Source organism: Echinops telfairi, unplaced genomic scaffold, assembly GCF_000313985.2.
Source record: "Echinops telfairi isolate 266 unplaced genomic scaffold, ASM31398v2 ScPeMD7_1;HRSCAF=3_1, whole genome shotgun sequence".
NCBI classification, from domain to species: Eukaryota; Metazoa; Chordata; class Mammalia; order Afrosoricida; family Tenrecidae; genus Echinops; species Echinops telfairi.
In genome coordinates, this window is record NW_022103897.1 from 6,851,520 (window position 1) to 6,865,995 (window position 14,476).

Consider the following 14,476-nt stretch of genomic DNA (forward strand, 5'->3'; position numbering starts at 1 on the left):
TCTTCTAATAATTTAGCACCCAAGGTTCTAAAAGGAGCTCTGGTGATATAGTCATTACGAATTGGCCTTCCATCCACATGATCAGCATTTCAAAACCACCAGCAACTCCAAGGGAGGAAGACTGGGCTGTCTGCCCATAAATAGTTACAGTCTCAGAAACCCACAGAAGGTCACTATGTGTCAGCATTGACTCATGGCAGTGAATTACAGTTCTAAAGGAGAGCTTTCAAACAGCATTAAGGGAATTGTCTTTTCTGGTTGGGAAACCACTGAACTCCAAATAAGCAAAACAAATGACACCTTTCTCGGAGAAGCTGAAAAGAGCCTGAATGTCTCATGTGAAATTACGCAAATCACTCTGAGATGTGTTTTGTTGATATATTCAGCATGATCTACTGCAGCCATCAAACACTGATACTATGTATCTATCCATGGTGATGATACCAATGCTGCTACTTGGGAAATTCAGACTTTTTCCTCATCACATTTTCAAATAAAAGTCAAAACAGCAACTGTTCAATTGAACATGTATAATAAATCCAATGGATTACATTGCCATGAACTTGAGAAAATGAAGAAGAAAATCCAAATGTTAGCATCTCCAGGGCAAGGATCCTGACAATTATTTGGCCAGAGCATTGATATTTGCAATTGGAATCCAGGCTACTACTCTAAGTAGCCATTTTCATGGATGATAGTATCTATTAAACTAGCTCTGACTCATGGCAACCTTATGTGTACTGAACAAAATGTCAGTCTTGCATCATCTTTAAGATCATTGGCATGTTCTAGCCCATTGTTTTGGCTATTGTGTCAACCCCTCTCAAAATAAGACTTACTTTATTTTCCTTGTCCCTCTACTTTACCAAAAATGATGTCTCTTTCAAGTGGTTGATTTTCATGTAGACGCATCCAAAATAAAGTACTGTAGCTTCTAAGGTGCTATTTAAACCTTCTCTTTTCTGCTTTGTCTTTCTGTGATCACATGGTTTCTTTGGGAGACAAACAGTGTTTGGGACCTTCTCTCTCTCTTTTTTTAATGATTACTGTGCCTATGGAAAACTGGAGCACCAGATAAAGAAATGTAAAAACTGGGGGCCTTTGCTCGCTGTGGTACAACATGAAATCCTCAGAGAGTCTATGCCAAACAGTGAAAGATTCAGATGCCAAACAGTGAAACCTTATGAAAAGTGGTTTGGTTGAAGCTTTTATACAAATAACCCTTAGATTCAATCCCCTTTAAAGTTCCATCGATGCTGATAAGAGTCAAACAGTTGAGGATGCTGCCCCAGAGCGGGTACAGACATTGTGAGTAACAAAGCCTAAGATCCTAGTGGACATAACACAGTGGGGAAGGCAGGGCATTGCAGAATATCTAGTTGTCATGAATTGTTTGATGGAATCTCTTAGTTTCAACTTCATAAAAAATGATGAAGACACTCATGAGAATTTTTTTCTTACCAAGTTAGGGTTCCCCTCTCCCACAATTTTTTTTTCTTTTTATTCTGTTTTTGTTGCTATTGTTGTTTTGGGGGTATGGACTCTTCATCAAAGACAAGTTAGTTCTATTTTGCCTACTAAACTCAGCTAAAGTACTATTGATAGAGAGAGACATGTACTCTTCTTTTTCATTTTCCTGAGACCAGTGTACAACCTTGAATATATTCCATCTGCATTTAGAGACTACCTCAAGAGTAAATTTGACACCTTGAACACTAAACACTGAGGACCAGATGAGTCATGAGATGGAACAAGGACACTATCCAAGAAGAAGGCCAAAAGTCGTGAAAAGGGTTTAATGATTTTTAAAACCAAAATAGATATTAGACATGGCTATGAAAGTTGAATGTAGAGAGAATGAGATGAAAAGAGCAAATAAGTAAAAAAGGCTAAACAGAAGATGTCAAAGGGTGGCTCAAGAAGACAAAGTAAAATATTGGGAACCAAGTGCGCAGACATGAAGTTAGAAAACCAAAAGGGATGATAATACTTGGCATTCCTCAAATTGAAAGACTGAAAATAAATTCAAGCGTCATGTTATAATATGGAAGGATTCTGTTGGCAAAAGAAAAATAAATGGAACAATTCAGGAAGGATCAAAAGAAGATAGATGAAATAGAGTTATGGTACCAAATGGAATTGGGCAACTTCAAGCATTTCACGAAGCAGTATATAATCAAAAACCGATGGTACATGAAGGAAGAACTCCAAGATGCACTAAAGTCATTGGGGTAGAGTGGACGGGATAGAAGCTCAAGGAATTGATGGAATGATATATTTCAACAAACAGACGTAATGCTGTTTTCCTACCTCAAGAGTTAGTGACAGTTGCCTCTCTCAAGGGTTAGCGACAGTTACCTGGACAATCACTGGAAGAAATCCATATATGTACCTAGTCTAAAAAATTATGATGCAATAGAAAGCAGACTTATCAAATGACATCATTAATATCATATGTAAATAAAATTATCCAAATGGAAATTCAAAATTGGATTTAGCAATACATCAATAGGGGCTGCCAGAAATTCAGAGCAGATTCAGAAGAAGAAAGAGGGATATGATTGGTGATGTCAGATGGATCTTGACTGAAAGAGACTACCAGAAAGATGGTTACCTATCTTTTCTTGATTATCTCTCAACTCTATGGATAATAAAAATCTATAAGGCATTCAACTCTATGGATAATAAAAATTATAAACAACACCGGGAATAATGGTAATTCCAGAATACTTAATCGTGCCCATAAGAAACCTATACACAGACAAAAAGGCAATAATTTTACCAAAACATGGCGGTGTTGCATAGTTTACCACAGTTTTATCCTTTGAACATTCTTGTTCAATCTGTATGCTGAGCAATAATCTGAGAAACTGAATGCTATGAAGAAAAAGTCATCAGGATTTGGAGGAAGACTTACTAACCTATTACATGCGGATGCCAAAACCTTGCTCTCCGAAAGTGAAGAGGACTTACGTTCCCCTGGAATGCCTTCTCTTACTCTCCGAGCCTGTCCCTTCCACACACTGAAAAAGTAACCAGTATCCTGACTTCTAACCTTATCATTTTGTCCTGCCCCCATTTAGGGTTCTTTAAGAGTCTCAGTAATTACACTGGAGCAGCGGGCATAAACGAGGTGGATGTTAAACTAAATAAAAGCCACACTTTGTCTCTTTCCCAGGGCCCTGACAACACTTGTCACTTTCTGAACATTTGCTACATATGAAATACACACCTTTATACTAGAGGTCAAGGTCAAGTCTGACTTTCTATCTCAGACTTGATATTTGCTCCTCACTCACTGCCATTGAGTCAATTTTACCTAGCACCCGACAATAAGTGAAGTCTTTTGGCACGTTACGTAACTGCTAACCAAGAGTGGAGGTTTGAATCTACTCAGAGGCATCTCAGAAGAAGGCCTGGCAGTTACTTCCCTCCCCAAATTAGCCATTGAAAAGAGTTCTGCTCTGAGACATATGGAGTCACCATGAGTCTGGATCAACTTGTTGGCAAGTGGTCAACACTGTGCATTGACTCTCTCACACTCCAGGTGTTAGATAACCCCAAACTGAGCACTTGCATTTTAACCTCCACTATTGAATCAGAACTTACATTTTGAGGTGATTCCTGGGTTAGTCATATAGATCCCCAAGTGATTCTTAAGGTGTGTTGTTAAAATGTCGATATCTGGAGTGGAGATATAAATGTTCAGTTATACTAAAATGAACCAGTTTGAAGCCCTAAAAGGATCCAACAACCCTACTGGCCAACATTTGTGTTTCCAAATTCCACTTCACAAAGTAAGTATACCCCCAAGCTTGATGATAGAAATCCCTGGAGAAAGATCTTGTATAAAGAAAGGCGCCTGTCAGCCAAGAATCAACACGGCCCCCTTCCCACAATTAAACCATCACATCTCTCATTTCATTGCTAGTGGATCTGACCTGTGGCTTCTAGCGACTCCTCTCCATTCTCTGTGCATGCTTCCCCCATTCTCATGTGTGTGTGTCTGTGTGAGTGTGTACGCGTGAGCATGCACCCGTGTGCATTCATGTGTTTGTGTTTGCATTTTCTTATTGTTGCTGCCCCTGTCCACATTTTGGTGAAAAGACCCCCATCCACCCCCACCCACTCCTTGCATCCACGATTTGACCTGCAGGCAAATGAAGTCATTCGAATATTTGTTCAGCATGTCGTCTGCTTTCCATCCGACCTTGCAATTCCTGTCATGCCCCACATGTCATTTTAGAGCATAACGTCATTAATACCTCCAGCACACTAATGGATGCTTCCCACATGAATGCATTAATGCAGTGTGTTATTGGGTTCCCTCGGAGGACATTAACAATCTACCTCATGCTGCGTCCCCGGAGCCCCTCGGAGCTGCTGGAAACCACTAGCTATCAAATGAACCCTCAGTTCCGCCTCAGTGACTTTAAGTTCAAGTTTATCACTGAAGCGTCACTCATGTGAGAAGGAGATACAAGCCTCTGGGAGCTTTGGGGCCCAGCGTCAATTCCCATAAAGAGTAACAGGAGGTGGGGGCACCTGCATGGAAACAAACACTGTGGAGATGAAATAGGAAAGATCCAGGTGTCGCTGAGCTGACTTGCTTCTGGTCTCTCCCCTTTGTCTACGGGCTCTGGGTTTGAGTGCTGAGGATGGAGTATTGGCTTTCTTCTCCAGCAGTGCTAGACAGTACGCCAGCATGGGGGGGGGGGGGGCTGCTTTTCCGATGGCACAGCTGACATATTAAGAGGAATTAAAGTTTCGGTACACAGGAGATGTTTAAATTGGCTTCCTTAAGCCCCCCTCTTTCCAGCTGATTTGCAGAATGAACCCTCCCACTTCCCGCAGCCACCTCACACAGGTTGCCTAAACAGAGAGACAGTGCTCTGTTTGTCCAGCTGTTTTGCAAACTCAAAAGAAAAGGGAAAGTAATTCCCTTTCACCATGGCCTCAGCCAGTGTTTCTTTGGTAATTAAAACTGAAAGCTTTCCCCCAACCGGTTCTCTGAGGTTCTCCAGGAGAAACAGATTTCTCTTTTCCTGTGTAATTAAACACAAATTGTAAGGTGCAGGGCTTTACAGCAGAGGAAGGACAAATGGGCAAAGGTGCTCCCTCCAGGGCTGGGGAAAGTCTTTGTGTTGGGTTAGCTGTTAGGAAATGCTAATTGCTTTTTCTCTGGCCATTAGGCACTAATCCCCACAGGGCTGGAAATGTTTCCTAGTGGAGGCCAGCAAGGTGAGGAGCGAGGCATACACAGCACAAACAGAATCACCTGCACCAGTTAGGAGGCAATTGTTACCTAAGTGTTGATATCAACTCTGGGCCACATACACCTTTGATTCCTGGCCTGGGAAGCAAGCTTTGGTCGGAGCAGGTACTAAATGCAGTTGCTGAATGTTCCAGGTCACTGAACCAGTAGCCTAAACATAAACTTGCGATCACAATTTAAGCATATAATCATAAACTCCTGACACAGGAATGAAAGTCGGGGCTTAACTCTCTACTGGACTGCCTGAACTAAGCCTAAGTACCCACATGTTTTCTGCTGAAGGGGAGAATGCTGCTAACCCTCCCATCTGAGCACAGTCTATAGAACAGCTTGGTAAAGGGTAGCTGCCACACTCCTTCCAAGGCAAAGTGAGCTGAAGCCACAGTCTCCAGTTCCTCTAGAGAAATGCTTTCTATTAGCACTCTCTTCACTTTTAGAAAGAAATTACTGCAAGGATAGTGACCACAGTTGACAATTTTACTTCCAGTTTATTTCAGTCGTATGGCCGACCAAACCCAAAGCCAACCTCACTACAATGGGGTCAATTCCAACTCATAGAAATATTATAGGACAGAGTGGAACTATTCCCTTATCTGTCAGCGGAGGTTTGTGCATGCCTATGATGCTGGACAGGCTTCAGTGCAGATCAGATAGACTAGTGTGGTGGTGCCAAAGACAGCCAATCAAAATGTTATGAAACACAACAGTCCAGGCCACAATGGTTCAATCCCTCAGGGATTGGGAAAGATTGGGGTCTCCATAAATCAGACCTGTTTAACAGCAATATATATATGAATAAACATCTCCAATGACATAGATATGTCCTGGGAGGATCCTAAACTAAACAGCATATCTGCATATCAGCATAAAGGAAAGGAAAGGTGTGGATATGGGGTTATAGGTCAGACACTGGTGCACAATCCAGCTCCCTTTGCTAATGGACATGGAAGGAGCTGAGAGTACAGGCTTTACTCTGACAGTCCTGCATTTTGAGAGTAGCACAACCTTCTAACCTTCGTCCACGTGCACCACTAAATTTCATGCCATATCCATTACTATAGCTCACTGAAGGCTGAATTTTGATGAACTAAGAGCATGCATGCATCACGTGCAATAAACTGATAAACATGTCTCACATGTGTTACTTGTGACCAATTCAAGAAAAAAGAACTCTGTCTTCTTCAATTTTATGTTCTCAACTTCTAATACAGTGCCTGGCACATAATTGACAGGCAATAAATGTTAGTTGAAAAAAGTAAATGTGAGCCCAGTGAATGAATGAATGTCAATGGGGCCCATATGCTCTGTAGCAGAGCACATAAAAAAGGCATCTTTTCACCTTCCGCTCATCATGTGGTTTCCAAGAGCAGCACACAATCTGAAAATGACCTTGCTTCCATAGAAAGGATTCTCATATGCATTGCTCGCATCTGTCTGGCTACAGCCAACATAAGGTCTTGAGGCTGAGACATACCTTCATTAGTTAAAAGGGGGGTAGCAGATGGTAAATTAAGGTACTAAAGCTCATTAATTCTTAATGGAGGCTTCCTCCTGGATGTCATTAGAGCAAAAAGAAGGAAGAGCCAAAGTGGGGGAGTGTTTGGGAAGTAAAGCAGATAGTTAGAAGAGGCTGGTGGAAGGAGTAAACCCTCAGGGAGCTTTCCACTAGAGAGGAAAATAACATCCACAACTCACAACTGCAGAGTTCTCTGAAATCAGGTCTGCCTACATTATGCCATTAGAGTCTCAACAATTCACTATGATACACAGAGAAATGTTTGTTTGTTCCCAATTATATAGATGAAGAAATTGGTGCTCAGAGAAGTGTAGTGAGGTGCTGTGGTACCATAGCTAGAAAGCAGTGGTATAAAGATGGAATTCAAATAGTTTGACTTCAAATTTGCTTCTCAGTCTGCTCTGTGACCATGACTGAAGAAGGTGACCTTCAGACCATTGCTAGAGAGCAAACAATGTCCATCCATCCAGGTTATCTATCACATTCTTGCTTTGACCCTGTTAAAAATATTTCAGCTTCTAACAAGCAAAGTGAGTGAGTCACAGTTTCTCATAAGCACATTGTGGTGTCCTCTCCCATAAATTCCAACATAGGACAATCACATAGGTCAAAGGAAATTTGCCCCAATGTGTTTCCAAGTCTGCCTTCTTTAGGGGAGCAAAGCACCAGATCTTTCAGTCAAGGAAAGGCTGGTGGGTTCAAACCACTGATTTTTAAGTTTGTGGTAGAGCACTTAACTGTTGTACCACCAGGGAACCTTCTCTTATGAGCATTAAGCTATTGTTTTCTTATATTACCATGGGAACCAATGTGATATAGAAATTATTTCAAGCCACCCAGAGGAAGCTCTTCCTATAAGTTCAGGTTATTATCATTCCATTTCTTCTCTCTGTTCTCAACACGAAGATATATCAATGTGCCAAAAATAAATAAATTACTTGAAAATGTACTGTTTGCACTAAAGTAAAATTGACCCCTGAACCCTTCTTCTCGCTCAAAGGTACACAGACAGCCTCGTTCACAAATGAGAGAAAAGATGGAGGAAGGTGTTCTGTTTCACCAAGATCAATTGCTTGGAGTTATCTAGTTCTCAGTACTCGCTCCCCACATTCCCTAAGGAAGCACTCAGCCAACATTTTTATTGGCCTGATGCCCAGATATGCTCCATTAATTCATGCAACTACCTTTGTTGGAGAGCTCCAGGCATTATTACACGTGAATTCTACAGAGCACAGATACATTTCTAGACATATTCTCAATTTGTATTAAAGCACCTTCATAAATTATATTGTCAAAGAAAACTAGATCATATTAGATGTCTTTTGTTATTTCAGTCATCTTAATTTCACCGGACACATTGTCTTTTATTTACATATGCAATATAACTGAACTACTTTTAGTGAGCTGGATTCTTTGGATTCTTTGGCAGCATGAAAATGTCTTTTTTTATGACACTTTATTTTTTAATCTGTAATGGTTATCTTTTTGATTTGTGGGCTTCTTTAGAACAAACTTGTCTTCTTATTGTACTTCTGGAGATGTGTTATGATTAGGAAACAGAGTTCCGGGAAGTGACTGGTTTCTAATGCTGTAACTGTTAAGTAGCTGAACAAGAATGACTAATTCTAAATTTAATATAAAATGTGTCCATTTTCAGATATTTTGGCAAAATAAATGCAGAGGCCTTCACTTTAAGCAGCTTACCGTATACAAAATCATCATGGTCATAAGAAAGTTCTTCCTAAAAATAGTTACCATGTAGCAGCAAACAGATAAAAAAGTGAGCAGTATTTTCTGTCCAAAGAAATCTTTTAGCAAACAGGATTGTTTTGGAGTAGAATTTGGAATGAATGAAACATGATTAACAGAAAGGACTTTGTCTCATACACTCTCTGTGATGGGAAAAGTATAGCCATAATGTATCACACATTCGTGAATGGGTTTATTATAACCCAAACCCCAAACATGCTTAAATATGTCTCTATAATTAGTGAATGGCTGCAGACAAGTCCTCTCAATGATTCACATGTCTTGGTATCTTTAGTTTTTTGTGCCTTGGGAGGGTGGGAGTGATTTTTGAGGTCAAGACTAGTAATAAATTTTTAACAAAACCCATGTAGACATCTACCCAAATCATTAAAACTGTGCAATAATTTTATGGAAATGCTGCCCTACATAAAAGCAACAAACTTGAGATGGATAAAACTTTAAGGTTGTCTGGGAAACATGAAAGATCAGCCAAGAAAAGGAAAGCCATCAACTCAAACAAACAATGACACTGTGACCGCAGACCAGAAAGTGTTGGAAGGAAATCATACAGTTACATTACATTGATGCAACAGCTACTAATGTTAGGCTCTCATGTGGTTCAGCATTTTGAAGTTTCAGTGATCAGCTTGGCCACAGCAAGCTTTCATCTTGATAGTTGGCAATTTCATAGGAACATCAACTAGCTCAAACAGCTGATCTCTCCATCTGCCTTTTTTTAGAGATCAAAAATAATAGGTTATTTATGGAATGGATCATAAGTGGCAACATGTCTTGGGTTTACTGATACAATCCAGATAGCAAAGTCAAACAAAAAGCGTGGTTTCTGGCTTTCTTCCTCCTTGACCATTTTGGCAGCTGCCCCTTGTTGGGGGCCCTTCCACATCTAAGACTGGATGGTGGGCACAAAATTGATGAAAAAGTCACTGGAGTCCATTAACTCTAGGTCCTAACTCCTTATTAAAAGTGGGAAATATATGCTAGACTATAAGCAGACTCTGGAGATGATCAGGGAAGGTAAAATGAGACTAGGCATCTTCATAAACAATTGCCCACCCTTGAGGAAATCATTGATCCAGTTGATATCATTAGGACAATGCTAGAAAAGACTGGTGAAAAATAAATCCTGCAATATGTTGCTTTAATAAAACTGGCAAGAGCTTGATTAAAAAAATAATAAAAGTGACTTCTAATTAGATGTGCTGGGCCAATTAGATTCAAGACTGAGAAGGCAGCTAAGAAGTTCCTTAGGACTGGTTGTTTTGATTCCAAAATATTAATCTTGACAGATTTTGTTAAAAAACATGTGATAATCACTGGAGCTTATTAGGGAGAAGTTTATTAAAAATGGAAAACTGCACTGATGATAGAAAAGGGCTAGGAGCGTTGGCCTTAGGAATTTTTTTCCATAATACCATTTTATCTGTTCATTCTTGGTAATTTTGTTGGAACATCCACCCCATCCACCCTCTTGCCATTGTCTCTCCCCTTCCACTGTAAGTGGACCGGACATATCATCTAATCAATCCTGAAAAAATGGGATTTCCTTTGCATCATATTTTCTCAGAAGGAAATAAGGAACATTTATCCATTAGTAACTACACCTGTGAATTTTAATGGTTGTTACTGTGACCTCTGTGCTTTGGAATTCATACAAGTTGGATCATTTAATCCTGGCAGCAACTCCATGAGCAACAGATGAGAAACGAAGACTGAAATAGAGTAAACAATCTGTGAACAATTAAGAGCACTAGCCAATAGTGGAGCAGGGATTCAAATTTGGGTCTACGTAATTTCTGTGGTCACATATCATATTACTTAATAAAACCATTCGAAGGGAAATGTTAACCATAAACCATCATCTTTTTTTTCCACAGAGAGTAATATTGGTCAAGATTAACAAGATGTAGGTTCAGGTATCCCCCAAGCATTTTCAGCATCTTCTCTGAGTGATAGTTGTTGTACTAAAAGTATCAATATTTTCCTTACATAAGAGGAAGATTCTTAATGTTTTCATTGATTGAAAAATTAAAAGAAAAAAATAACCTGTGTGAATATCTAGGACAATACTTAGGGTAATTAGCTTTATAAGCTTTCGCTGTTGAATGAAAAATATCAGAGAGAAAAAAAAAGTCTTTTTAGTTTGTTCAAGGCAGAACAAAGACTGATATATCTGAGAACAAATAAAGAACCAGACTTTAGGTTGACTATTATAAGTAACAAGCAATAAAATGATTACCAGAATGATTAACAGATTACTTTTTAAAGTTATGTATTTGAAAGTTGTACAATGAAAAGGGAAGACAGAAGAATAATGAATACATTTGGACTGTGATATTGGCAAAGAATACCAAGTATACCGGTAATTGTGAAGAGAAAAGAAACATCTGTCTTGGTAGAAGTACATGTATATAGCCAGTATGCTCCTTGATAGGGAGACTTGGGGTTGTTGACTGTGACACATCGTCATGAAAACCAAATTGCTGGAAAGAACCTTTATGGTTGATAAAGTCGAGGGTCACCAGAAAACAAGAGAAACCTTATCTACAAAATAGCTGCCATAATAAGCTCAAATATCCTAACAAGTGTGGCAGTACCCCAGGACTGGCCAATGTTTCCTACTGTGCTACACAAAGTCACCATTAGCTAAGGGCAACTTGATAATAAATAACAATAGCAATTTGATCACCAGAAGCTTAAAAATACAAGTATAAGCAAGATAAGATTGTCATGGTATATATTTTTCAATATATATTCTTAAACTATGAATGAAAAATAATTGGCAGTTCATTTCATGACAATACTCAAGGCACACATTTTATTTCTTCTCAAGAAACACACTAGATTCAAACATGGACATTTTCAATAAATCCTGTGAAGGAGAAAAGAGTGATGTCAAAGGAAATATAGAGTGGACATTGCATTACGAAAACCAATACATTGTGGGTGTAAGGAAAGTTTCAGTCTTTCTCGTTTTCAAGTACATGAAGGTATTGAAGTTTTAGACCTTAACTAAAATCACTTTTACTTACTGACTAGATATGTGCCCAACGCTCTATGGCTACCCACAAGACAGTACCCAATAGCTACTGTGAATGAGAAAACAAGTCTGCTTTCTTCCATTGCAGTGTCTAAAGCACTAGGAATTTTACTAGTTCTCCAGACACATCTTGCATTCCACAGAGAATAGTTATCAATATTTTGTGTGAATCAGTGGAGATGTCAAAGTGGACCTACAATTACAAAGCTAGTAAAATCCCCTTATTTTCCTTCTGTTTTCTTATCCTTATTCAGCATAGAATTTAATTGTTTATTAATGTAATTTTGGTAAGTGAGCAAATTCAATATTATTTTGATAGTCTTAATCTCTTGGCTCCCACTCACACAAACTGCCTTCTATCTACTATTGAGTCCTAGCTTGCTCAATAAAACCAAACAACAAAAATTATTGAGTGGTAGAAATTTGAGTGATGGCACAAAGGACAAAACATGTCATTTACTCTAAAAACCATAAGACATCATTCTCTAAGCCATTCAATTGACACTTACCATAAATCCCTGTGTAATATTGGTTGTCTTTTCAGGTAAACTAAATAAATAAACTCATTGAACATTTTCCATGTACCAAATCCTATGCTTGATATTAAGAACAAAAATAAATAAATAGATAAGACAGCATTTTCTCTCCGTTTACTAGTGAAGAATGAGAGATACATAATTAATCCTGACATAAAGCAACAAATTCTTAGAGATAAAAATGGCAAGTTTTTGAAAAGCAATGCTGATATGATCCGATTGTGTTTTCTATGGGCTGCCTTATTGTAAAACTTTAGAAAATAGAAACTGATATTTTCCCAAATCTTTGCCCCTAATAAGTGTTTTAGTCATCAGTCCTTTTTAATTGGTAATAGATTTCAAATTTGATTTTAAAATATTAGTTTGTACATCCTAATGCCTGAGTATATTCTGATATTAGCTCCAGGCTCAACTGGATCAAGCTTTCTAAAGATGACATAAGAATTTTTCTCTCTATGCCTTGGCTCTGATTTTCGATGTTTGACTTCTTTGTCCAAATACTTTCTTTTAATGGTATTAAAGATGGCCCCAAAATACAGCATATTGCATCTGTTAACATACATGAGAGTTTATTTTCCTAGTAAGTCTAACAGAAAGTTATGAAGTTATTGATTTAAAAAAAATAAATTTTCATTGTGAATTAGGTTGGGGGTTACATTTCTGATCATCAATTTTATATTCAACAGTTTGATCTACTAATCAATCCCCACCTCCTTAATAGGAGACCCTAACCTCCTCATCTGATTTCTCTTCTCCCACTTGTGGACTATTATCTTCTCCTCCAGAGTTTATTCTTCATGGATTATTTTAGGCTGTGTGTCCATGATCAAAAAGTCACTGGAGCCAACAGGAGGGGTGTACAAATGGATCAGTCTCTGTCACATGCCCACTACTGGATCCAAAGTGCATGACTGAGACCTAAAGAAAGATGATCCCTAGGAAAACCACAGTGTCGTTACTACAGAAAAAGAAAACACTTTCTGGGCAAAGCAAGCCACACTTACCCTCCACAAAAAGTGCTCAGCAAATAACCGTTCGGTGATGTACTGCTGAGTAAGCCTGGGATAAGAGAGAGGATGGTAAGCATGATGTGCGGAGGGAAATATAGCTAAGATAAATCGTGACATGAAGCCGCAGAAATAAGCAGTATCCTGAAGGCCTTTGGAAAATAAATCAACCTAAAGGAGCTGATCTTGATTGTTTGCAGGGTTTGAAAGGACTTACCTGAGTCTGTGGTCGGTAAACAATTCTGAAAGCTTGATAAGGTCTGCCTTTGTGATAGGTATTAGAAAGTGAGCCTGGTGAACTGTCTGAGAGAAAATAAGAGAGGAAAAATGGAACTAATAAGAAAGTTTTAAAATCATCTTTTGGATTACAGTACATTATGAAAATGTAGCAGGTGCTGGGGTCCCCAGTGGTGTAAACGGTCAATGTGGTTGGCAACTAACTAAAAGTAGTTCAAGTCCACTAACGGACACTGATACTACTACAGGAGTGCAGTTCAACTCTGACACATGTAGGATCACATAGGATCATCATGAGTCAATGTCGACTTCATAGCAACTGGTTTAGGGCATTTATTAATTAGACATTCTTATACTCCACAAAAGTGCCAGTGTCTTCCCTAGAAAGCCACCAGAAAAAGTGTTTCTAATTCTAATTATGAAATGGTCAAAATTAGCAACAATACAAGAGTAATTAAAAATTATTCTTACAAAATTATAGAATATTTATTCAACAAAAATGCCAAAATATAGAACAATTGTTTCTTATCCTCCATCTAGGTGTGTATACATCTGAAGGCAAACATTCCATCTCTCAACTAAGGTATGCCTGAGCCAAGCCATGGTATTTTTAATCACTTGATGTGTTAGGCCACATTGACTACAGAAACAAATCCAGTGACACTCATATATGTGTAAGAACGAGCTTTATGTTAAGAAGTAATTATGTATCAACCTAGCATTCCAGCCCAGTCTAACTCAAGTCTATAAGTTCAATTCTAGTCCATAAGCTCCTTTTCAAACTCACACTGCCACATGCAATGATGCAGAATGCAGGCAGATCCCAGGCCGATGTGTGCAGCATCATACAGAGCCAAGGTCACTGGAAGACAGGGCAGGGCTCCCACGGCTTTCAGAGTGATGAGCAACAGCAATGTCAAGGCAGAGAGAAACCAGCCTCCAGAGGACTATATATCTCCATCACACCACCAAGGGAGGTCATCAGGCTGTGACCTGATTGGGAAGCTGAGTTGCACCCCTATCTTCTTACAGGTGCCATGCTGGCACAAAAACCTATCATACCTCATATACATGTGAAAGTTGGATATTCAATAAGAA